Below are 26198 nucleotides of genomic sequence, written 5' to 3'. Positions count from 1 at the left end.
CAGTAGACGTAATTTTGCGGGTTCCGTAAATGTATGATGGAATACATTAGATAATGTAAGGGGCGTTAAAAAAGAAACGAACCTGAGGCATAATTACAAAAACCAGTACCTGTATGCTAGAAGTACTGACCCTGGCTGCTGAGTCACTTGTCCCTCTGTGACACAAGGCGGTGAATGGCTGTCTCATAAAATTGCAGGGGCTGCGATGTGAACCAGTTCCGCACGTACAGCTGGACGCCGTCGTCAACACGAGTGCAGGAAAGGTTATGCTGACGTTCTTCTTAGACCAAGATGGCCCCCTTCTCATTCACTTCCTGCAGCATGGGTCAACAGTGAATGCCCAGCGTTACTCGCAAACCTTGACCACCCTTCGCCAAGCGATCAATCAAAACTACCCAGGTAACCTGAATCTCACTGGTGGGGTCATTCTGCTCCACGACAATGCAAAGCCTCATACGGCCTACACAGTCGCGGCTCTCCCGTAAAAATTCAAATTGGAGGCTCCTGGCCACCCTGCATACAGTCCGGACCTCTCTCCCCGTCATTACGCCATTTTTGGTCCCCTTAGAAAGGTTCTAAGGGCAAAAGATTCCCCTCGGACGCCGATATCCAGCTGTACGTTCGGAACTGGTAAACATCGCAGACCCTGCAATTTTATGAGACAGCCATTCACCGCCTTGTGTCACAGAGGGACAAGTGACTTAACAACCAGGGTCAATACTTCTAGCATACAGGTACTGGTTTCTGTAATTATGCCTCCGGGTCGTTTCTTTTTGAACGCCCCTTATAGCTACCAGGTGCTAAATTAACGACATGTTGTTAAAACGTATTGTTTTTGTCGGTTTAGAACATCTTGTTTATCTTCAGATGGTTACAGTGCACTTGTATGACGAACTATTAGTAAGTTATTGAGTGTTTGCAGTTCCATGAAGCACTTCAGGGAATAATAATTTTGAACTGAGAAATGGTAAACTAATTTTAAAATCAAGAGCTTAAGTATGGCCCATGTACTTTCAAGAAAATATCCCATCTATATTCCGAAACAAGTATTTTCCATATAGCAGCAAACATATCGTTCAATGACTCATCACTACATGTGATTTTAGTATTTTTAGTTGCTTAGGACATCTCCCATACATAATTCGAATCGTCTTTTCCGTAGATAATGAACGAACCGATTTACAGGCTAGTATTTTTTAAATAACAATTCGTGTATGGAATAAAAGGAGTTGTCCAGAGGAAATGCTTGTAGTTTTGGGTCAACCCTTGCTTTGCTGCCGGTTAGACATTTTGTGTTATTGGGCAAATGATCAGAGTTCTGTTGTTGCATATTGAATTCTTTTCTGAGCCACTGAGAGCTTTAACAATGGGTAAAAATGCCATTTTTCCTATAGCTTTGTGGGTACAGACATCGTTGGTCTTCTCAACTAGTAATGAATTGATTTCATTAGCATTTGAAGGTGTTGATAAAATGACCTACTCCTTAAGTAGTCCCTACAAGACTACTCTGGACATCACATATTGTTCTTTCTGTTCGGTTTCGCGCAATCAGTAGTTTCTTTCTGAGTGATGAGTTACCTCAGAAAATTACTCCGTAAGACATTATTGAATGGAAATAAGCAAAGCAAGTTATCGGTACAATTACGAGCGTACGAATTTTACGAGATGTGGCTGTTAGCACTTGCACTCTGAAAAGCCTGATTTCTCATTAACATCACTCGTTTTAAAATTCACTGATAGCACACAAAAACGCTAAGAATGAAAGGTATACGTTGTTAGCGTCAGGCGTCAGCTGTAGGTCCTAAGAGACGTCACTAATTCAGATTGCAACTTCTATCCCATATCTCCTCTTCCTGTAGTATTCAGTCCACCCCAGATGTTGCTAATTTCTTTAAACTTTAATGAAACCAGTTCTAAGTTTTTTCTCTGGCTGTCCTCTCTGATCGGGAATTTGCACTTACAGATTTATGAATGTTAAGTTCTCTAATCTTGGACTCATTTCTAAATTTGCTTCCTCCGTCGGAGGTTCGAGTTCTCCCTCGGTCATGGGTGTGTGTGTTTTCCTTAGCGTAAGTTAGTTTAAGTTTAGCGGCTGATGACCTCAGCAGTTTGGTCCCATAAAATCTTACCACAAACTTCCAATTTTTTTCTAAAGTTGCTCACAACTCGTCTATCACAACGAACCCCAAGTTCATCAATTTGAGATATCAATGTTAACGTCTTCTAGCAGCAGTGAACCCCTCCTCACTCGTCTTCATTCGTTGGTACTTTGTTAATGCACATGTATACTGGAATGCATACCTATCGCCCTCTGAGCCATGCGCGTCACAGCTGACGTTCACAAGACGTGACGGGACTTTGAACACGCTGCAGGGCGTTGCGACAAGTCTTTCTTATCGTGGGTGGAGTTGACGTGACTGTGTGTGCGAGTATCTCCGTTGACTGACATTCCGGTGTTAGTGGGTGAAAAGCCTGTCTAACATATCGATGACGTTATATTGAATGAAAGCAGACTAACCGCACTTAAAGAAGACGTGTGGCCGCATAATGCCATAGGGATTTCGTATTTGTCACAGAGGGTACAGCAGTCACAATGCGGCAAGCGGATGTGGCTTAGTAGGAATCAGTGCGGCTGTGGAGTTACCAGTCTGTTCCATTGCCTTTAAGCCTGTTGTAATGGCACGTATGACAGTAAGCGATTGCATCCTTTTCTGTTTTCTCCGTCGTGTATACTACAGTGAAGAAAATTCGTACATTTTGTATGCATGGTGCAAAAAGCTTACTGTTTTAAGCATTTTCTTATAGACTATCGTTATTGTAATTATTTTCTGTCATAATAATGAATTGTCTCTTATTTTCAACTAAAGAATTTCAACTAAAAAAATACACGTATGTGAAAAGGTAAACTGAAAAAGAACAATAATTATGAATGTTAAAAATAAAACAACAACTTAGAACATATAACAAATATTAGTAAGATAAATAATAATACAGTAATCTTTAGCTATTTTATTATGTATGTTGAAAATATTCCGATAGCATATTGTGTATAGCTTATGTTCCAAAACTGGTGTTTCAGGATTCAGCTTTATTACACTGGGATGTATGTGGCTTGAAAGCTTCCTTAGTTTTTGAAAATTAATCTTGGTGGGGTATTTTTCAAAATTTGAAATTCATTTCAAATTATATCGAGAGGATGGACATGTACGGCTTTGGAGACAACATAATGAATCGAGGGACGCTGCATGTCAACAGGGGACTGTTCAAGCGGTTGGAGTCTTTGTAATGGTGTGGGGCGTGTGCAGTTGGAGCGACATGGGATCCCTAATACGTCTAGAGACGACTCTGACAGGTGACACGTACGTAAGCATACTTTCTGGTCACCTGCATCCATTCATGTCCATTGTGCATTCCGGGGGTTCTTGGGCAATTCCAGCAGGACAATGCGACACTCAGCCCGTCCAGAATTGCTGCAGAGTGGCTCCAGGAGCACTCCTCTGAGTTTAAACACTTCCTCTGGCCACTAAAGTCCCCAGACATTAACAGTATTGAACAGATCTGAGATGCCTTGCAACGTGGTGTTCAGAAGAGATCTCCACCCTTCCCTTACGGATTTGTGGACAACCCTGTGGGATTGATGCTGTCAGTTCCCTCCAGCACTACTTGAGGCATTAGTCGACTTAATGGTACGTCGTGTTGCAGCAGTTCTGTGTACTCGCGGGGGCCCTACACGATATTAGGCACATGTAACAGTTTCTCTGGCTCCTCAGTGTATGTATAATGTGAAATAATACTCGTGGTTCCTGACAAGAATGCCCATCGACCATTCCTGGAACACGGTTGATCGACAATAAGTTCGACACCCTCTTGTTATAACCGGTCTCACGTGGACTCGAATGCAATCCTCGTCGAGAAAAATTTTTAGACGTTTTATTCGCGTCCTCCTTCCACTTCAAGAGGCTCGGATTGCACTAAGTGAGGGTTCCGCACCATGCTGAATTCTCCGAATCAGCGAATGCGTGCAGTTCTTTTATCAGAATCATTTGTGGATTATTATGTACGTTATCAACTGAATGAAGTTCTCTTCAGTCATTTTCATAACAACATTAATGTTCTTCACACAATGTTGAGAGTTGTAGCACGTCCTGCAAAGCGTAATTTACCACGCTTCCCATATAGGTGATGCCAATGGTGATTCGTTTTCAGTACTTACAAATCTCGAAATCAACAAAGCGTAATTTCAGATTAAAGATTGGTGTCGGTGGAAGTTTAATTTCAACGAATTTCTGTTTAATCTTAGCTTAATTTTAGCTTGAATAATTTTAAATATCCACCTGTACACTCCGTACGGTAGCTTGAGAAGTTTATTGGAGGTTACTTCCGGCTTTATCAGTCATGAATACCGCGTGGGGAGAACGACCGTTGGCGAGCTTTTGGGCGAATTCTAATTTCTCTGATTTATTTGCGACGGTCATATTGCGGGTTGTACGTGGAGTGAGTAATATGTTGCCTAGTCTTCTTGGAATTAAAATAGCAATCTTTTCCGTGGTATGCAGAGCTTTCCATATGGCCTCTGCCTCTGGACATTGATCAGTGTTTCCGCAATGCTCCAGCACTTATCAGACTAACCCGTGATGAAATGTCTGCACCTTAACTATTAATCGAATTTGGTATGAGCCACATACATACGAGCAATGCTCAGGAATCCACCTTACCATTGCTTTATAAGCCATTTATGTCGTGGATAAAGTACATTTTCTTACGTGTCTTTCAGTAATTCTAGAGGTTAGTTTTGTTCTGTCGTTGCAACTACAAAAATGCGTGATTTTTTTCACCAGACTCGTTTCGCTTTATTGAGGTAAATCAGAATCAGTGGTCTGTAATTAAGTTATTTACACTTTGATTTGCTTTTAGATGAAAAAACAGTTCGTTAAGAACATGTTGATTTGTACCGTAACTGTAACTGTTTTTGGTCTAAAAGCAATTCAAAATATAAATAACTTAATAACAGACCACTGATGATGATTTACCTCAAATAAAGCGAAACGCGTCTGGTGAAAAAAATCACGCACTTTCGTAGTTTCAACGATAGAAAAAAATACCCTCAAAATTTGTGAAGCAAACTACGGACACTATGGCCACACTAGTGAAGAATTTCTTTAAATAAATCTCAGATTGTGATCTGCTCTTCTTGCACTTTACGCGATATTTCTAATTTAGGCCGCTTGCGACGGTTACCACTACGTTCTTTACGATTGCTTCTATTTATTTTGAGTTATCACTAATTGTGTCTGGCCTGGTGGCCTAGTAAGCTGGCACGATAGCTCATTGCGTTCGGTCAGAAGACTAACCACTTTCTGTGAAAAAAGTGAAAAGAAACTGAGTGATATTAACTTCAATACGATCCGAAAAAAAGTAAAACGACATCCACGCAGAACCACTGACGGAAAAACGACGAAACAAGAGAACGAAAGAACGAAGACAAAAGAAAAATAAGAAAAAAAGTCAATATGGCGCAGGATCTAATCCCTCTCTGACCATGAAAATTTTCTGTCCAATTTTAATCTAGCCTTCAGCCCTCGACGACGTGAGGTTTCACTAGGAAGGACATGTGGGCCGGATTCCACTTTAAACCATGGGTCTTTTCCTGGTTGGTGGATTAGGGATACGCAAGTTGCCGATGTGACGTCCAATACAAAGACTAGCACTCGGGTATTGAGCAACGCGAAATAATAATAATTATTATTATTGTAATCACTAATAGTGCAATAGAAAAATCGGCCTCTTCGCTTACGTGTGCGTAACACTTTTCAAAAATTTACGTTGAAGCTCAACTGTCGGTCCATGAAACAAGCTTTGATCCTCAGCAGATGTCCCAGCATTTGACTTCATGACTTCAGCTCTCTGACCTTGCGACTTTCCACTATACAACAGTCTTATCCGCGAACAGTGTCACGGAGTTTCCAGTGTTGCCTTCACCGAACGGAGTTCAAATGGCTCTGAGCACTACGGGACTTAACATCTATGGTCATCAGTCCCCTAGAACTTAGAACTACTTAAACCTAACTAACCTAAGGACATCACACAACACCCAGTCATCACGAGGCAGAGAAAATCCCTGACCGCGCCGGGAATCGAACCCGGGAACTCGGGCGTGGGAAACGAGAACGCTACGGCACGACCACGAGCTGCGGACCCACCGAACGGAGTGTAGTAAAAAATTGTGAGAGTTTTCAACCGAATAAATATTCATCTCATGACTGTCATATATCTCTATCAGTTTCTTCACCGTATCGGCGATAACGTGTGAATATGGAAACATATTTTGAATCGTGATTACTTAATTACTTTTAAGTATCTGCTTTTACACTTGATATGTTCATCAGTTCATTTGTTCTTTGCTCTAATTGTTTGAAGCACATGGCCATTAATTAATGTAATTTTGTCCGCCCTGGTAGCTGAATGGTACAGCCGGCACGGTAGCTCAGCGTGTTTGGTCAGAGGGTTGTGTGCCCTCTGTAATAAAAAAAAACTGAGTTAATCGATCAATAACGAACTTACACGATTGTCTTACGACGTCCACCCCGAGCAGATGCAACGAACAAAATGAAATAAAAAAAGCGGTCCAAGGCGCTAGATTTATAAAAAAAGAAAATGGTCAGCATGACGGATTGCCGTCCTAAGGGCCCGGGTTCGATTCCCGGCTGGGTCGGTGATTTCCTTCGCTCAGGGACTTGGTGTTGTGTTGTCTTCATCATCATTCCATTTCTATCCGGCGAGTAGGTCGCTCAATGTGGCGTCGCAAGGGGCCTCCCGGCCAATGACGCCAAACGACCATTTCCATTAATTTCCAATGTAATTTTAAAAGTATATGACTCCTGGTAGTGTATGTTACACCACTTGAAGTAATGAACTTTTAGAAAATTAAGTATCTGAGTCTTACGTACCTTATTTTGAGCATTAACAATAGTTTGATTATAAGAATGCATCTCTTGTGGATAGCTATTTAATTATTTGCATTGTCGTGTATGACATTCTTTGGTGAGTTGTATTTGTTGAACTGTTACTTTTAATGGTGTAGAACAGAGTTTATATTCGTCACTTTTACATTATACTGTGACAGTTAAGAACATTAGCTTCTCTTCTGAAGAACTGTAGGTGTTCGCGGTTTGAAAACTGCCGTAAACATGCACCTTGGTATGCGAAGCTAAGTCTCCATCTTCTGGTACAAGACATGACAGAAAGTAACCTGAAAAAGTTCAGTATTAGAAAGAGAAAGTAACCATGTGTTATTCTATGCTGGCCGCGGTGGTCTCGCGGTTCTAGGCACGCAGTCCGGAACCGTGCGGCTGCTACGGTCGCAGGTTCGAATCCTGCCTCGGGCATGGATGTGTGTGATGTCCTTAGGTTAGTTAGGTTTAAGTAGTTCTAAGTTCTAGGGGACTGATGACCACAGCTGTTAAATCCCATAGTGCTCAGAGCCATTTTTGTTATTCTATCACTAACATAACCTACTCATGGTGTAGACGACCATTATAACAGCACCAGTCATCATAACATATAAAACATCTAGCAAATAACAGCCCAAACAATAATACACAATCGGTAAGAAACCCGTAGCCTGTACAGCAAACATAATACACTGTGGGCGGCCACCTCACATCACTTGTTAACACAGTCTAGCGACACAATTTCTGTGCGTTATTGTTTGATAATGCCAGGTTTAGCAAACACCAGATTACCGTATCTATTAATGCTGCTGGAGACATTTAGCTACATACATACCGCGGACGTACCATACCCACGTGCCCGGCGTGCAAGGGACACAGCCAATATCCGTAAGCCACAGTTTCCAGCGCCTCAAGTCTTTTCAGCTCAGCCGGCTCACAATAAATGCCCTGCCCGCGGGCAGCCCCACGTAAACACGCCCGCGTCTCGACATGCGACGAGAATTCTACCGGCGGCCGACCACCACTGTCAGCATTCGTGGGACCGCTCAAGTCCGTCTCTCTCTGCCCCCTGCTCTGACAGATAAGCATTTCCTACATCAAAGAGTCACGCCATCCAAGCCAGCAACGAACCACGGGAAGTAGTGCCAGTAGGAAACTTAGGAAAAATAGTGCCGCACTTGATGCACCCACTCCCCAGGGACCTCAACAGCAGTGAAATTTCTCCCGGAAGCTTCCGCCAAACACCTTGGAACCGATCACGGAGAAAAACCGCGTATTTCGTGAATGGAAGCTGACATGGCAACCTGCGACTAAACGGTGATTAAATAGCCTTCGCTGTGAAATAAAACTCGTCGTCGACCAGCACCGCAATCGGGACTGGCGGGGCAAAATAGCCACCCTCCGAATTGTTGATAACAGCGTGTGGTGCATCACCGAACAGTTTCTGCGGCAGAAACATCGTATTCCGCCCCTACAAGCCTAGCGTGAAATTGTTTGTGAGTCGGAAGCCAAGGCGAATACACTGCCGGACGCGTTCGCGGAGAATTTCACGTCTATCGACGACGTAGCTGATGACAATCGTAAAAGATCAGTGGAAGAGCGTTTACCAGTTGTCCTGGGGAATCGGGACGAGTACGTCACTGACCCGGTAACTGAGGAGAAAGTGCAGGTAGAACTCTCCCACCCCAACCCCGTAAAGCAGGTGATGTCGATCTGATAGGAAACACCATCCTCCAGCAAATGCAGCAAGACTCAATCCATATTCTGACCGGTATCTTTAACAACATCTTACGATCTGGTAGCTTCCCCTCTGCGTGGAGGTTTGGTTAGGCTCGGTTAGTGTTTTTTAATGTCCCGTCGACAACGAGGTCATTAGAGACGGAGCGCAAGCTCGGGTTAGGGAAGGAAATCGGCCGGGCCCTTTTCAAAGGAACCATCCCGGCATTTGCCTCAAACGATTTAGGGAAATCACGGAAAACCTAAATCAGGATGGCTGGAGACGGGATTGAACCGTCGTCCTCCCGAATGCGAGTCCAGTGTGCTAACCGCTGCGCCACCTCGCTCGGTCTCTGCGTGGAAACACGCGGCGTTTGTTGCCATTCCTAAACCCGGTAAGGATACCAGACTCGGGCACAATTATTGCCCGATACGCGTACTGTTAGCCCTTTCTAAGGTTTTCGAAAGGATTTACGCTAGACGGCTGTGCATACACGTGAAGGATGAACGCCTGCTTCCAAATGAGCAGGTCCGTTTCCGGAGAGGGCACCAGGTCCTTAGGTTGGTTGAGCAAGCAATGGGAGCCGGGGACCATAGAGACTACCTTGGGGCGGTACTTATTGACGTGTCCAAGGCATTCGACAGCGTGTGGAGTAACAGCCTCCTGTACAAGCTTCTTGTACTTGGGCTACCGGCGTCACACGTACGCCTGCTCAAATTCTGCCTGAGGGACTGAACGTATCACGTTCGAGCGGACGGATCCAAATCCACAGGAAAACAAAACCAGGCGGGAATGCCTCAGGGATCTGTTCTCGGCCTCCTGCCGTACACTCTGTATACCTCTGGCATGCCAAAAACTCCCAGAGTCGAGTTTGCGCTTTATGCAGGTAATGCTTTTTGCGCGCAGTCTCACAGCACAGATCATGAGACGCCGTCCTCAAGAAGCATGCGATAACCTTGGGTCTTGGGAGACCAATTGGCGGTTCAAGATGAACGCAGCTATAAGCCAAGTCTAGGTCATTACAAGGAAAAAGCTTCCTGAAAATTTAGTACCAACTCGTATCATAGGAGGCCAAATCACATGGTCACGAACCGGCACGCCGTGACCCCAGATCGGCACATGACCTGGGGACCTCACGTCCGCAAAGTAAGAGGGAAAGCGTTGGGTCACCTATGCACGCTTTATCCAATCTTAAACCCAACAACGACGCTACCACACAATGTGGATTAACACTGTGTCTAGTACTTATTAGGCCCGTTATAGAGTACGCGTCTGTGGTATGGGGCAATGATGTCCACATACACACTGAAAAACTACATAACGTACAGGACAACGTTCTCCGCCTTGCTCTTCACTTACCCAGACGCTCCCCTACTAGGGTGCTTCATTAGCAGGCTGGCGTTCCTATATTAAAGAACCTCATGAAACAGACTGCTCGCCAGTTCTATGAAGAGGCACAGCGGCCTGAAAACCCATTAATAGCCTGCTTGAGTCCAGATACATTGGGGCCCGATCACAAGGTGGCCGGGCCTACAGCGTGAATAAAGCGCAGAATAAGAGAAATAGAGTAACAAAACAAGAATGACACCTTGAGCAGGTGGACCAAAAAGAGAAAAATTAAAATCCAAAGGAATAGAGCAGTTAAGTAGGCAAGGCACTGCAAGTCCCAGAACTACAAAAGAAACGAGATCCAGATATCTAAAGTCCAAGTCAGTTAGTTTTGATGAATACTTGTGTTCTGTTCAAGATAATGATTTTTGATATAAAATGGCCTAAGGCTGAAATCTAGATTGTGTAATAATACCTATTATACAGTCAAATGGTGGTTATATCTTTCAAAAAAATAATTTAATTAAACTAGTTATGAAATACCAGAACCTATTAGCAATTACGAAGGCTGGTAAAAAAAATAATAAAATTTGATCCAGTGAGACGCGAAACTATGTGTTATACGACTATGCTTCACGTCTTATCGCAGGTATGTTATGAACAGACATTTCATAACAAATTGTACCAAGAACAATACATTTGTTATGGGTCCTTAGTGTGCAGGTACCTTTGAACGGCATTCTTTCACAATACTTTGCTTACATAATTCTTTAACAACCAATATGACGTTTCCTGTCATAGTATGACAACAAATCGAACAATTCAAGTATCCCCGTTGATATTTATCAACTCCTGTAAGGAGCTAATGGTCGGGATTTCATTTAATGTAACTCGCTACAGGTTTTCAAGAGAGCCACACTTTTCTGATGCTTAAAAACGATATATATACGTATGGCTTCAACTGAAAGGCAATATGGCGTCTCGCGGCTCTGGACTGAAGAGAGATGCCCCGCATGTGACGTAGGTGGCGTTGCTCTATCTAAATGGTCAACGTTGAAACGCACGTTCAGAATATTTGCCATACCAGATATTGCTCTGCACGTTTGCAAAGATTGCCCAACGCGCTTTTCCCACGCACGTCAGAAACTCGGCACGCTGAAAGTTCAACGTTCGAATGCACGCTCCGTGTGACGACGGCTCTAGCACTGGGAGCGATGCTAGGCTGCACACTACAAAAATTGTCGGGACTTTGAATAATCAGTCAGTGCTTCAGTGTCTTCGATGAGACTTGGGAGAATTTAACTTTAGTGAGACAGTTAAGCCCGAATCTTCCTACGATTCACTAGACACTGCACTTAGGATAAAAACCATTAATTGAAATTTAATTCTCACTTGTGTCGACTACCGTAATTGGAAATCAGCAAAATTAGCCCTACATAATTATTATCTAGGAATATTTACAGGTATTTCGATGAACAATATTTTCAGGAACAGTAGGCGACGGTGTACAGAAACCCCTTTGACACAGATGAGCTATAAACATTGCACAGTTATCCGAGCACATCTTTCCACTGCTAAGGAATATCGACGACTTTAATAAAGTAAAAAGTATTTTATTCTGAAACCACAGGTAGGAGCTGAAGCGTTGTCAACTGCCTGACTTAAGCCTGTCCTAATGATAGTACTGTATGACACGAGTATCACTTGCCATCTCAATAAGTTGTTTCTTTCCCACAATTCTCGCCTGTTCCAGAGCCCACTTTCTTATGTGATCTTTGTGATATATTAGCTTGCAAGTTCTGCACCATTTTTTTCTGCTGATTTTTTCCTGAAAATTCTGGCAAGCGGTTAGGGCATCAGGGCAGACGAGGTAATTCTTTCATCGATCGCACCTCGTGAGTTGCAGCACCTCAACTGCTCTGAACTGCATTGGAGTGGACGAGTTCTTTCACCGGTCTACGGGTCTACGGAGGCGAAGCAGTAGGAGCCGGGGAGCAGGAATGTTAATTATTTTGAGGCGGCTTTCGCCGGCCCGGTGCGTGGATTAGGCGTGCTGGAGTGTGACGTGACGGCGGGGGGCCTTTCGAAACGCGGTGCGGGTGGGGGTGCGGGCGGTATCCGCCGCGGAATGCGGAATGTAGGCCGGCACTCGCCTGCCGCCACTGCGCAGAGCCCGGCACTCGGCAGGGCGTGGCCCCGCCTAGAGCTGGCCCGGGCGCGCGAGGCACCAGCGGCCAGCGGCCAGCGCTGCCGCCTCCCGGCCGCACGCCGACCGCACGGCGACAGCTGAGTGCCGCACGCCTCTGTCTGCCCTCGACATCGGAACTACTGACAGGCCCAGCGGAAGGCCACACTGCCCCTTTCAATATTTCTTTCTGTGGAGAAGGGCACCGTGAAGCCACGAAAAGCTGATGTAATGTGTACTTACGCATCAACAACCAGTTTCGGTCAAGCGTCCATCTTCAGTTCACGTATACCATAAAATCGGTTATGGGCACGTTCCATGGCGTCCACTACATGATTATTATTAGGTGCATCCATTGCGTCAGTGACAGATGCTGCAACTGATAATAATGATCTACTTGGCGCCAAGGAACCTAACCGTAACAAAACGTTTTGGTATCCGTTACCTGAAGAAGAGCACTTCACCGTAAACTGTCTGTCGATAAACAAATATCACATCACAGCCGCTTTTGGTTCCTTCGTGATTCCTTTTTCTAAACACACTGAAGTACAGTATGGCATTCAAAAATATTAATTTTATTTACGGAAGTTCCGTAGGACCAAATTCAGGAGAATATCTCCAAGGTCATGGAACGTGTCTCTACATGAAGTTACAACATAAAAGTAATAACATATAAAAATAAATGTTCATGAACCCGAAAAAAGTCAGTCCATAAGTTTAAACGCGATCAACAGTACAATAAGAGTCAGCTTAATTTTTAAAGGAACTCCTCGACAGAATAGAAGGAGTGACTCATGAGGAAACTCTTCAGTGTCGATCTGAAAGCGCATGGATTACTGCTAACATTTTTTAATTCGAGTGGTAGAAAAAATGGATGCAGCAGTATACTGCACTCCTTTTTCCACAAGAGTTAAGGAAGTCCGATCCAAATGTAGGTTTGATTTCTGCCGAGTATTAACAGAGTGAAAGCTGCTTATTCTTGGGAATATGCTAATATTGTTTTGTAAGAAGAAATGACAGTAAGGAATATCTATATATATTGAGAGGCCAACGTCATAATACCCAGACTCGTGAACAGGCGCCGACGAGAGGTTCGTGAACTCACACCACTTATTGCCCGAACCGTCCGTTTCTGAACCAAAAATGTTTTATGGGAAGAGTTACCCCAAAATATAATATCATATGACATAACCGAATGAAAACAAGCAAAGTAGACTAATTTTCGTGTTGAACGATCACACACTTCTGATATCATTCGGGTAGTAAAAATGGCATTATTAAGTCTTTGGATGAGATCCTGAAGGCGGGCTTTCCACCTAGAAACTTGAACTGTTCAGCTTCACTTAACATATGCCCGTTCTGTGAAATTAAAACGTCAGGTTTTGTTGAACTGTTAGTTAGAAACTGTAAAAACTGTGTCTTACTGTGATTTAACGTTAGTTTATTTTCTACAAGCCATGAACTAAGGCCATGTACTGCATTATTTGAAACCAAGCCAATGTTGCATACAACATTCTTTACTGCCAAGCTAGTGTCATCAGCAAACAGAAATATTCTACAGTTATCTGTAATACTAGAGGGCATATCATTTACATAAATAAGAAACAGGAGTGTCCTCAACACTGATCTCTGGGGTACCCCCCCTTGACCGTACCCCACTCAGACGCCACATCACAGACGTTATCAACATTGTGAATAATGATCTATTGCTGCCTGTTGCTAAAGCAAGAAGTGAACCAATTTTGAGCTACTCCCCGTATTCCGTAATGGTCCAACTTCTGGAGCAACATTTTGTGATCAACACATTCAAATGCCTTAGTCAAATCAAAAAATATGCCAAGCATTCGAAACTTTTTGTTTAGCCCATCCAGTACCTCACAGAGAAAGCAGAATACAGCATTTTCAGTTGTCAAACTACTTCTGAAGCCGAACTGTACATCTGATAGCAAATCGTTTGATATAAAATGATCAATTATCGTTATATACACAGCCTTTTCAAACCTTTGCAAACACTGATGGCATAGAAATAGGTCTAAAATCATCTACATTAACCATTTCTCCATTTTTATAAAGCGGCTTTACTACCGAGTACCTTAATCGCTCAGGAAACTAACCATTCCTAAAGGAAACATTACAAATATGGCCAAATACAGGGCTAACACGTGCAGCACAGTACTTTAATATTCTGTTGGACAATCCATCATAACCAAGAGAGTCCTTAGTCTTCAGTGATTTAATTATTGACTCAATCTCCCTCTTGTCTGTATCACTGAGGAGTATTTCAGACGTCAATCTAGGAACGGCATTTGCTAAGAAATTTATATGATTTCCTGTAGAAACTAAATTTTTATTTAATTCACCAGCAATGCTCAGAACATGGTTGTTAAATGCTGTACATCTATCTGATTTATCAGTAACAGAAATATTTTTACTGCGAGCTTTTTATCGTTGACCTCGTGCTGCTGAACAGACACTTCCTTCACAACTGACCATATGTTTTAATTTTATCCAGTGAATTAGCTATTCTATTTGCATACCACATACTCTTTTCCTTCTTAGTAACATTTTTAAACACCTTACAATACTGTTTCTAATGGGCTGCTGTAGCTTGATTGTGATAATTTAAGTATTATCTGTATTTTTCTTACTTGTCACTTCTTCTTCTGCGTGTTTTTGCTTTTAGGAAGCTTTAATAGTAGAGTGCTATTAAGTGTTCCATAGATCTCGTGTTTGTCTTGAATACAGTCAGAGTCCCTTTAGTCAGCCATAGTGCCAGTAGTGTCAGTGTCGCCCTAACCGCCGTCTGCTTCACGTCTGCTGTGCAGCGAGCTACCTTAATTTAAGTATTATCTGTATTTTTCTTACTTGTCACTTCTTCTTCTGCGTGTTTTTGCTTTTAGGAAGCTTTAATAGTAGAGTGCTATTAAGTGTTCCATAGATCTCGTGTTTGTTTTGAATACAGTCAGAGTCCCTTTAGTCAGCCATAGTGCCAGTAGTGTCAGTGTCGCCCTAACCGCCGTCTGCTTCACGTCTGCTGTGCAGCGAGCTACCTTAATTTAAGTATTATCTGTATTTTTCTTACTTGTCACTACTTCTTCTGCGTGTTTTTGCTTTTAGGAAGCTTTAATAGTAGAGTGCTATTAAGTGTTCCATAGATCTCGTGTGTGTTTCGAATACAGTCAGAGAGTCCCTTTAGTCAGCCATAGTGCTCGTAGTGCTAGTGTTTGTTTTCAATACCGTCCAGAGACAGGTAGTGCTATTTTCCTTGTTTCTACAAGAAGTGGTTAGCAATCACAGTTTAGTCAATAATCAACCGCCTTTAGTGAATTAGCAGTCTAGTTAAAAGCTGATTAACACTCTATAGTAAATTGATTTCTTAGGATGGCTAGGATGTGTGGCTGCTGTGTACGGACGCAGGAGGAGCTGGCCACTCTTCGCGAACAGCTGAGCGTGTTGATGGCTGCGGTCAGCCGTCTTCAGGCTGCTGCCTCGGAGTGTAGCGGCAGTAGGGAGTCTGGTGCGTCGCATGGTGCACCCCAGGTGTTAGATGCTTCACCCACTGTCCCTGCTGTCGAGACATCTTCGCGGGTACCGGGCGCGGTTGGGCCACCCTCTCCCCAAGGGGAGTGGCGGGTTCAGCGGCGTTCGCGGCGCACGAGGCGGAGGGTCAATGTGGAGGCTGGCCGTGTGGCATCGCCCGCTCTGCCAGTGAGTGGACATGTGGCTGCTCCTTCAGCAAGGTCCGAGCAGGCACACGGGGGGAGGGGTTTATTAGTTATTGGGAGCTCCAACGTTAGGCGGGTGATGGAGCCCCTTAGGAAAATAGCGGAAAGGTCGGGGAAGAAGGCCAGTGTTCACTCTGTCTGCTTGCCGGGGGGTCTCATCCGAGATGTGGAGGAGGCCCTACCGGCGGCGATAGAGAGCACTGGGTGCACCCGACTGCAAATTGTTGCTCATGTCGGCACCAATGACTCTTGCCGTCTGGGTTCAGAGGTCATCCTCAGTTCGTACAGGCGGTTGGCGGAGTTGGTGAAGGTGGAAAGCCTCGCTCGCGGGGTGGAATCAGAGCTAACTATTTGTAGTATCGTTCCGAGAACCGATCGCGGTCCTCTGGTTTGGAGCCGAGTGGAAGGCTTAAACCAGAGGCTCAGACGATTCTGCGGAGAGCTGGGGTGCAAATTTCTCGACCTCCGCTATCGGGTGGAGAAATGTAGGGTCCCCCTGAATAGGTCAGGCGTGCACTACACGCCGGAAGCGGCTACGAGGGTAGCGGAGTACGTGTGGAGTGCACATGGGGTTTTTTTAGGTTAGAGAATTCCCTCCCTAGGCCCGACAAGACGCCTCCTGAGACGCGGCAAGGCAGGAGTAGGCAAAATGCAACAAGGAATAACAATATTAATGTGCTAATAGTAAACTGCAGAAGCGTCTATAGAAAGGTCCCAGAACTGCTCTCATTAATAAACGGTCACAACGCCCATATAGTACTAGGAACAGAAAGTTGGCTGAAACCAGACGTAAACAGTAATGAAATCCTAAACTCTGATTGGAATGTATACCGCAGAGATAGGCTGGACAGTGAAGGGGGAGGCGTGTTTATAGCGATAAGAAGTGCAATAGTATCGAAGGAAATTGACGGAGATTCGAATTGTGAAATGATTTGGGTGAAGGTCACGGTTAAAGCAGGCTCAGACATGGTAATTGGATGTCTCTATAGGCCCCCGGGCTCAGCAGCTGTTGTGGCTCAGCACCTGAAGAATAATTTGGAAAATATTTCGAGTAGATTTCCCCACCATGTTATAGTTCTGGGTGGAGATTTTAATTTGCCGGATATAGACTGGGAGACTCAAACGTTCATAACGGGTGGCAGGGACAAAGAATCCAGTGAAATATTTTTAAGTGCTTTATCTGAAAACTACCTTGAGCAGTTAAACAGAAAACCGACTCGTGGCGATAATATATTAGACCTTCTGGTGACAAACAGACCCGAACTATTTGAATCAGTTAATGCAGAACAGGGAATCAGCGATCATAAAGCGGTTACTGCGTCGATGATTTCAGCCTTAAATAGAAATATTAAAAAAGGTAGGAAGATTTTTCTGTTTAGCAAAAGTGACAAAAAGCAGATTACAGAGTACCTGACGGCTCAACACAAAAGTTTTGTCTCAAGTGCAGATAGTGTTGAGGATCAGTGGACAAAGTTCAAAACCATGGTACAATATGCGTTAGATGAGTATGTGCCAAGCAAGATCGTAAGAGATGGAAAAGAGCCACCGTGGTACAACAACCGAGTTAGAAAACTGCTGCGGAAGCAAAGGGAACTTCACAGCAAACATAAACATAGCCAAAGCCTTGCAGACAAACAAAAATTACGCGAAGCGAAATGTAGTGTGAGGAGGGCTATGCGAGAGGCTTTCAATGAATTCGAAAGTAACGTTCTATGTACTGACTTGGCAGAAAATCCTAAGAAATTTTGGTCCTATGTCAAAGCGGTAGGTGGATCAAAACAAAATGTCCAGACACTCTGTGACCAAAATGGTACTGAAACAGAGGATGACAGACTAAAGGCCGAATTACTAAATGTCTTCTTCCAAAGCTGTTTCACAGAGGAAGACTGCACTGTGCTTCCTTCTCTAGATTGTCGCACAGTTGACAAAATGGTAGATATCGAAGTAGACGACAGAGGGATAGAGAAACAATTAAAATCGCTCAAAAGAGGAAAGGCCGCTGGTCCTGATGGGATACCAGTTCGATTTTACACAGAGTACGCGAAGGAACTTGCCCCCCTTCTTGCAGCGGTGTACCGTAGGTCTCTAGAAGAGCGAAGCGTTCCAAAGGATTGGAAAAGGGCACAGGTCATCCCCGTTCTCAAGAAGGGACGTCGAACAGATGTGCAGAACTATAGACCTATATCTCTAACGTCGATCAGTTGTAGAATTTTGGAACACGTATTATGTTCGAGTATAATGTCTTTTCTGGAGACTAGAAATCTACTCTGTAGGAATCAGCATGGGTTTCGAAAAAGACGATCGTGTGAAACCCAGCTCGCGCTATTCGTCCACGAGACTCAGAGGGCCTTAGACACGGGTTCACAGGTAGATGCCGTGTTTCTTGACTTCCGCAAGGCGTTTGACACAGTTCCCCATAGTCGTTTAATGAACAAAGTAAGAGCATACGGACTATCAGATCAATTGTGTGATTGGATTGAGGAGTTCCTAGATAACAGAACGCAGCACGTCATTCTCAATGGAGAGAAGTCTTCCGAAGTAAGAGTGATTTCAGGTGTGCCGCAGGGGAGTGTCATAGGACCGTTGCTATTCACAATATACATAAATGACCTGGTGGATGACATCGGAAGTTCACTGAGGCTTTTTGCAGATGATGCTGTGGTGTATCGAGAGGTTGCAACAATGGAAAATTGTACTGAAATGCAGGAGGATCTGCAGCGAATTGACGCATGGTGCACGGAATGGCAATTGAATCTCAATGTAGCGAAGTGTAATGTGATGCGAATACATAGAAAGATAGGTCCCTTATCATTTAGCTACAAAATAGCAGGTCAGCAACTGGAAGCAGTTAATTCCATAAATTATCTGGGAGTACGCATTAGGAGTGATTTAAAATGGAATGATCATATAAAGTTGATCGTCGGTAAAGCAGATGCCAGACTGAGATTCATTGGAAGAATCCTAAGGAAATGCAATCCGACAACAAAGGAAGTAGGTTACAGTACGCTTGTTCGCCCAATGCTTGAATACTGCTCAGCAGTGTGGGATCCGCACCAGGTAGGGTTGATAGAAGAGATAGAGAAGATCCAACGGAGAGCAGCGCGCTTCGTTACAGGATCATTTAGTAATTGCGAAAGCGTTACGGAGATGATAGATAAACTCCAGTGGAAGACTCTGCAGGAGAGACGCTCAGTAGCTCGGTACGGGCTTTTGTTGAAGTTTCGAGAACATACCTTCACCGAAGAGTCAAGCAGTATATTGCTCCCTCCTACGTATATCTCGCGAAGAGACCATGAGGATAAAATCAGAGAGATTAGAGCCCACACAGAAGCATACCGACAGTCCTTCTTTCCACGTACAATACGAGACTGGAATAGAAGGGAGAACCGATAGAGGTACTCAGGGTACCCTCCGCCACACACCGTCAGGTGGCTTGCGGAGTACGGATGTAGATGTAGATGTAGATGTAGATGACTGCTTCTAGCATTTTGATATAATTCCCGCTTTGCTCTACAAGATATCCTTATTCCACTAGTCAGCCACCCGGGCTGCCTGTTACTGCTAGTACCCCGTTTAGAACGTTCTTCTTCTTATTTCGTATACGTATGTTAGCAATAAACCCTCACCAATTTTCTCTGCCCTGCGTCTCCTCCTTAATCTACTGCAAATTTTGCCATACACTATTGCAAGTCATCTTCTCCCTTTTCCTGTCTTTTTTGCAAGCTTTCGTTCGGCAACTCTTTGTTGCAGATAATTTTTTCACAATGTATTTTTCAGACTAAACATTTCCTTCTAATGTTCTTAGAAGCAGTTCTTCATCCTTCATTCCGACAGCTCATTTCAGTACGAAGGGTTAGCCGTAACATTTCAATAATGACCTTCAAAAAATAAAGTTGCGTAACAGTTTCTTCGTTTATTCGCAGTTAGATATCTGTAGACCTGTTTTACAGTGACATTCGCACTCAGCACTCAGCAGTACCCTAGCCCGCTTTCAGAGGTGCCAGAATAAAATGGCAGAAGCCTGTTGATAGTGACAAGATGAGCTGCGCAATTTTGTTCTGGAATTTCTAAAGGCGTGCTAAGGTGCTGTTGAGTGCGAATCTCACTGTGAACTAGAACTACAGACATGTAACTGCGGACAAGCAAAAAAATTAACTTTATTTCTTTCGAGGACAGAAATTTGTTTTTCTCTTTTACTTCGACTGTCCATAATTCTCTGCCGTATAATACTAAATACACATAAAAAATTTGACAGATGTATTTCTTAGGTGTCTTGGAATTCTGTTTCTTGTCAACAAACTTTTTACTTTTTCAAATGCTCCTTTTCCTACTGATATTGTACTCATTTCCTCCGTGTAGCTTCTATTTTCTCTCACCAGACGTTCTAAATACCGTAACGATATTAATTTGTCTAAGATCTTTCCTGCCTATGCTATTTGGAACTAACCATTATGTGTGCTGAATGTCACCATTTGGATCTTTTCTGTAATTGTTCTCATTCTTTTCGTTTTCTAGAGCTGTTTCAATATGCAAGGTAGAGTCCTGAACTTCTCAAATATGATCGCGTCAGGAGATGGTATAACTGAGAGCTCGGCTAAATCAGTTATCACTCCTGTTTTCAAAACAGGAACCCTGAAAAATTGGGATAGCTTCCGAGGAATAAGCTTACTGAACGTACCATGTAAAATTTTCGATCACCATCACAAACAGATGGTACAGCCACTATGAACATGGATGAGTAGTGTTGTAACGGGAGATGAGGTGGCAGTTGAAGACAAGCAGACGTATAGGAATGGGTAACACCGTAGTATGTTTATTTACACTGCGTACACTTAATAATCGTGTTATAAATAACTTTTAATGCTATATGTTCCTTTGTGGTGCTGAGTTATGTACAGATGATAGTAATGTCGTGTACAAAACCAAATAGTCTCGAATGCTTATTCACATATATATAAGTTTCTGAACAATAGTAACGCTTAAGTAGCGTCGTGTTACTTCGATGTAATGTTCCTCACTGCAGGGTTCCGCACTAATATTCGTGAACTGGGCGGGCCGCTCTGCACCGAGGCTGCTTATAGAGATGCGCTGGCCGATCAGAGCAGCGTATAACGAAGTGATGTCACTTCCGCGTCCTCCGACGGTGTGTAGCCCTATGCTTGCTGCCGCCAGACTGAGAACGAACGACTGGCGGAGATAGCGAGCTCGGCCAGGCGGCTTGCTGGCGGGAGGTTCGCAGGTGGCGTCTCACGCGTGTTTGTGAGTGCCGTGCTGTGCGCCGGATGCGGTCAACGGAGCAAACACGCTTTAGAAAAGGAAGGTCATGGGTGGTGGCTGTATTTCATCGAAATTCCTAATAGAAAAACACAGAGAATTCAGTCTAGAAACACATATTGCGTTCATCGACTTCGAAAAAGCTTTTGATAATGTCATCAGAAACAAATTATAGCAGATTGTGGCACGTGATCACGTTCCCCAGCATCTTACCGGTGATATATACGCAATTTACGGAACAAATTTAATCTGTGTCAAGAAAGAGAACAAATCAACGATGTAGGACAGACTACATACAGGAGTACGACAGCGATGCGTCATTTCACCACTCTTGTTTATTATTTACTTGAACAAAATAATCCAAGAGTGAAGCCAAATGCCACATGGCTTCATTAAAACGTACAGGAACAAAAAGCTAGATGCTTTACTTTTCTATGTTGATTTAGCTGTTCTAGCTTCTTCAGAGGACGGCTTGCAGCGTTCTGTACACTATTTAGAAACTATATCCGAAAAAACCACGAACGTCAACTCAGAAAATATTTAAACTGAGACCTTCTGTGGAAAATACTAAGTACAAAGTACAATATTTTTGGAAAATAAAATTCTAGAAACAGTGAACACAGTCACATATTTAGGCTATAACATATCATTTCTGGAAGAAACAGACCTAGGGAAAACGCGACCAAGTATATAAAAACAATGGGAGTAATTAACAATCTAATGAAACCGTTCCTAGTCCAGAAACACACAAAAATAGATGACTTTGTAAGACTTTAGCAAGGCTTGTGATCTGCCACAGCAGTGAAGCCTGGATAATAAAGGAAAAAGATATTGGAAGACTAACAGCTTGTAAAATTAAATACTTGAGACGCACAATTGATTACACCAAATGGGATCACAAAGAGAATGAAGATGTGTTAAAGAAAATGAAGATGGAACACATCGCACATTATATAGAGAAGTACCATAACAACTGGAGGAAACCTGACTGATGAACTGTAGTTCTTCCTTTTATTCACTTAACGCACATTCACCACATGGATACTTAATTGTCTTTATCCTTTCTCCCCCCACTACTATGGCTCTGGCTTTATTTGTTAGTTTCCCAGCATAAAAGCTTAAAAACGTTGGTGGCATAAGTATAAAAACAAGCTGAAATACAACTCGGATTGAGGGGCAGACAAATAGCTTAAAAGAATTTACGCTGTCTGATAAAAAACCGAAGAGCCCCGAATGGGAGGAGGATACGACTTGGAAGGGGTTGGGAAGGTAAGTGATGTTATTCCATTGATAATAAAATCTATTCAAATTGGCAAATAACTTGGCAATATGAGCCCCTTATCAGTACTATGTAGCACCCCCTCTGGCGTGGATGCGAGTACTGATGTAGTAGGGAACGGCGTTATCAAGCCGTCGTATTATTTCCGAGGCGAGCTGGTCCACAGCTGTTATCAATGATTGTTCATCTCCGATATTGGAGCTGGTACGGAGTTGCCCTCCGAGTTGGTGCATACACGTTCTATTCGGGACAGTCTAAGGATCTTGCTGCCCACGGGAGTACCTCTACCTCATGCAGACATTTCATAGAAACACTCGTCATGTGTGAATGAGAATTGTCCTGTTGAAAAAAGGTAGCACGATATTTTCGAATGAGAGGTAAGGTATGAAGACGCAGGATGTCTTTGAGTACCATTATGCAGACGGAGTTCCCTCAACCACTACCAACTGCGTCTTTAAGTCACACCCTATGGCTGCCCAAACCATGAAGCCAGCAGTAACATCGCTGTGCCTCTCTAAAATATTAGAAGCAGGAGACCTCTCCCCAATTACCCATCATACTCACCGATGGGTGAGCGCAGAACCGTGATTCATCACCGAAAAGAGTACGACGTCATTCGTCGGCAGTGCACACTTCCCGGTCAGGTTACCACGCCAAATGCAGCCGTCTGTGTTTGTGGTGTTAACGGCAGCCTACGCTTGGGAAGGCGGTCGGTAATTCGCTAGTCCAGTCTGCTGTTAGTCTCCAACTAGTGGTCTGAGGTGGCAAATAACGTTTTATGGAGTCCGTTACTTGGTCTCGGATGGCAGGCGCAGATGAGGAGGGAGTACGGTGTGGTTAGTTCATAAAGTAGCGACTGTCGTGGTCAGACGTGGTCTACTGCGACCCTGACGACGAGTATACACGTGGCCTCACGTTCCCATGTAGTACAATATTGTCCCAGTGTCACGTACGAATGCTCGACCAATGTGGACACTGCACGACCTGACCAGCCGGCCGAATGGAGACCCACAACGAGGACCTTCCCAGACTGACTCAGTGCCTGACTGCCGTCAGGTACTGACAACGCTGTCCCACACGAGAATGCGGCGTATCCTTGGCAGCGATCACTCAGCGTCTTACATACGCTACCAGGCCTGGTAACAACACGAAATACGACCAACATTAATGACCTCTTGTGGCCGTTGATAGTCTAATGATTTACATACCTGCCAATGGTGCCCACTTGTATTCAGTTTCTTTGTCAAGCAGTGTATTAAATGAAAACGCTTAGCAGTTTATAATAGAGGCGGGAGCAAATCGGCTCAAAGTGCAGCGCTCCAGCTCAGACAGGAATAAGAGCAGAGCTTGCGCTCTGGCGGAAGTTAACCTTAGAGCTGCTTGCATAGCTTGCCGTAACAACTGGAGAAGAGACGCGTATCAAACAATATGTAAACTCGTAACATTAATGTGGTGTCTAATGTCTCGTCCTATTCAGTGCATTAGATTATGGTGCTAACTAAATGCCTTTAATTATATTCCTTTCATTAGATTATGCGTAGGAAAAAAAGTAATTTCTTTGACATCTGATAACTAAATACTTCGTTGACTACTACCTATAGTCATGAAAATACTGCAAGCCAACATAAAAGCTTATTTAGAATACAGCATAACCAATAAACGGCAAACTAACTCTAGGTTAAGAAAATGGTTCAAATGGCTCTGAGCACTATGGGACTTAACAAAAAAATGGTTCAAATGGCTCTGAGCACTATGGGACTCAACTGCTGTGGTCATCAGTCCCGTAGAACTTAGAAATACTTAAACCCAACTAACCTAAGGACATCACACACATCCATGCCCGAGGCAGGATTCGAACCTGCGACAGTAGCAGTCCCGCGGTTCCGGACTGCAGCGCCTAAAACCGCAAGACCACCGCGGCCGGCTCTAGGTTAAGCACAGAAATAAATAAATGAATAAATATAATTCACAATAAACAAAACATGGGCTTATGTGTTCCTATATATCTGAAATGTCATTTAGCAGATGATGTGGAGGTGTGCGTCTCTTTTCGCTGAAGAAGACCAGCTATATTTGGTGCTATCGATCTCGCACTTCAAATTCGCCGAATTGCAGTGGGCCGGCCGATGTGCCCGAGCGGTTCTACACGCTTCAGTCTAGAACCGCGCGACCGCTGCGGTCGCAGGTTCCAATCCTGCGTCGGGCATGCATGTGCGTGATGTCCTTAGGTCAGTTAGATTTAAGTAGTTCTAAGTTCTAGGGGACTGATGACCTCAGATGTTAAGTCCCATAGTGCTCAGAGCCATTTGAATCATTTGAACTGCAGTGAAATGTGCGTCAGTTGAAGTGGCTCTTCGTTGAGATGTATCTGTCTTTATCAGAGAGAACAGTTTTCACACAGGTGTGTTTAGTCGAACACTGATAGCAGTTTGGCAGGCATCTGGTGCATATTTGGGAAATCTGTTTGCAAAAAAATGTTCATAAAAATGTTATAGGTTTGTCCGCGATTCATATTTAGCCTTCAATTGAGCAGACAGAACGTCATCAGTTATTGCAGTAGCCGAAAAGGACGCAGCAAACACTTTCAGATCCATCCATAAATCGTCCAGATCTCTAAATCGGACGGAAAACTCCTTTAAAAGACTTGTAAGAGTACCTGAAAATGTCTGTAACTGATCTTACGTTAAACTACATTTCCGCATTGACAATTTGGGAAAATGGGCTAACCCACCTTTCAGCATCTGACGCTGCCAAAGTTCCAACATTTACTTGAAAGCAATAATACTGTCTACAAAATGAGTAATAAGAATGTTGCTTCCCTGCAATTTAAGATTAAATTTATTCACGTGGAATGTGATGTTGATGAGAAATGCTAATTCATTAATCCATTTACGATCAGTCAACTCATGGACGGGATGCCCGTACATTTCCATGAATAAACTTATTTCGTCCAACAAATAACAAAAGCGATTCAAAATATTGCCTCTACTGAACCAGCAAACTTCACAGAGGCACGTAAGATCACGAAATTCAGCCTCAGTATCCTTCAGCACAGCCTTAAATTGTCTGTGGTTCAGTACATGACTCTTGATAAAATTAACTGTTCTCATTGCTGCGGTCATTACATTTGACCTTGTGACGTTTTTTGCTCACAGGTTTTGTTGATGAAACAAACAATGAACAGGTATGAACCTCACTTCGTATTGCAGTAGTTTGCTTCTCAGGCGACTCAGTGGCAACTGAAACAAGATTTTCCCATGGTAGAACAAACCTGATAAATATATCTTTCACACACTGCAATATGTCATTACCTGTCGTTGTGTCTTTGAGAAGACATAAATCAGGGAGTTCCTCCCTTACTACCAAGTTTGTATCAACACCTCTGGTAAATATTGCCAGCTGGGCTGTGTCTGATAAGTCGGCACTCTCATATAATGCAATAGAAAACACCAAGAAGTTCGAAATGACATCCATTAATTGTTCCACAATATCGGCTCACAAACGTTCGATAGACGAGGTATAGCGTGCCGTGACAGACTCAAACTTGCGAAAGAACATGATAACTGTGGACACAGTTCGTCTGATACGACTTCGAAACTCTGCTTCACAAATTCGTCGTCACAAAAAGGGTGGGAAGAACGGGCGATCAGCGAAGCTGATCTATAACAAAGCTCGAACAGCTGCATCGGAATAGGAGGCATTATACTCCTGTGTAGGAAATTAACGGATTTGTCACTTC

Source organism: Schistocerca gregaria, chromosome 2 (assembly GCF_023897955.1).
Source record: "Schistocerca gregaria isolate iqSchGreg1 chromosome 2, iqSchGreg1.2, whole genome shotgun sequence".
Lineage (NCBI taxonomy): Eukaryota > Metazoa > Arthropoda > Insecta > Orthoptera > Acrididae > Schistocerca > Schistocerca gregaria.
Note: the sequence above shows the minus strand (reverse complement) of the source record.